General features: G+C 30.1%; 1 long non-coding RNA gene across 1 annotated transcript; it reads left to right on the top strand.

Moving 5' to 3' along the window:
• The first annotated feature begins 507 nt into the window (after positions 1-507).
• On the top strand, positions 508-1,208 carry LOC112095084. Its single transcript, XR_002903750.1, has 3 exons — positions 508-641; positions 725-924; positions 1,151-1,208. It is a non-coding gene; the product is annotated as an uncharacterized LOC112095084 (long non-coding RNA).
• Positions 1,209-1,210: the final 2 nt, after the last annotated feature.

The following is a 1,210-nucleotide window of genomic DNA, read 5'->3' as shown; positions in this document are numbered from 1 at the left end:
AATATTTTCATCTTTGAAAAAGATACATTCCTTTTTCAGTTTTTCATATCGGCATATCTGAAATAAGAAAATTTACATTGGAAATATTTGTGAAGACGTCGATTTTTCAATCTTGGTACTACATGTATTTTACCATTATTCTTAAGTAATGTTGTTTGCTTTGTTTTTGATCATGTAGCAAAGTATTTGGTTAGAAGATGCATTTGATAGAGCAAGACAATTGCTCTTGTCAAACTTTCAATCCAATTTGAAGAGTTTAGAGCAATCTACAGCTCGCAAACTCATGTTGGCAATGTTGGAAGATGAACGGTTTATCGAGCCAACACAAAAATCATTAAAAAATTTAACGTTGCAATCTGTCAAGGATGCATCGTTGAACAAATTTATAGGAAATAATATGGAGGTAAGTATGTAATTTTTTATTATTTAAATTAATCTTAGAAATAAATTAAACATTTCTAATTATTTATTTCAAATGTTTCTTTTAGGTAAGTATAGTGGGTGACTTCTCTGAAGAAGATATAGAATCTTGTATCATTAACTATTTGGGTACAATTAAAGCTACAGAAAATTTCAAGAATGGACCTCATCAGTATGAACCAATTATGTGTAGTGCTTCTCCATCCCATTTACAATCACGAGTACGAACCTCACATAACCATTTAGATTATTTGTAGTGTAAAAATTAGTTGTTGAATCTTTTATGAGGGTTTTTTTTTATCAGGTTTTTTTAAAGGATACTGAAGAGAGAACATATGCATGTGTCGCGGGCCTTGCACCAAATATATGGGGATTCAACATTGATGGAAAACACTATCTTGAGTCGAAGTTAATTGTCGGGGAAAATTGGATAAGTAATCTTCATAGACATCCGTTTTTCTTTCTCATCACAATGGAGTTCCTGACCGAACTTATAGACACACGGTAAATTCTACTCTGCAATATTTTCATTTAATTAAAATCGAAATAAAAATATGTTGTTGAGAGTTATCTAAATTTAAGTTGTAAAAGTATTTCTATCATTGAATTAACAACAAGATATTCCTGATCTTGTCAACTAATCATAGTTTAATGATGGTTTTATTTTGCATTTAAGTTTGCGTTAAAATAATTACAATGATGTGTTAATTTGCATGAATATTTCATACAGGCTCGTTGAAGCTGTTAATGGTTCTTATTTGGCATATCAAGCAAAATTGGATGTACACTT

The sequence above is a fragment of the Morus notabilis genome, unplaced genomic scaffold (assembly GCF_000414095.1).
Source record: "Morus notabilis unplaced genomic scaffold, ASM41409v2 C11389160, whole genome shotgun sequence".
Classification (NCBI taxonomy): Eukaryota; Viridiplantae; Streptophyta; class Magnoliopsida; order Rosales; family Moraceae; genus Morus; species Morus notabilis.
The sequence above is the reverse complement of the archived record's forward strand: the minus strand, read 5'-3'. Positions and strand labels throughout refer to the sequence as shown.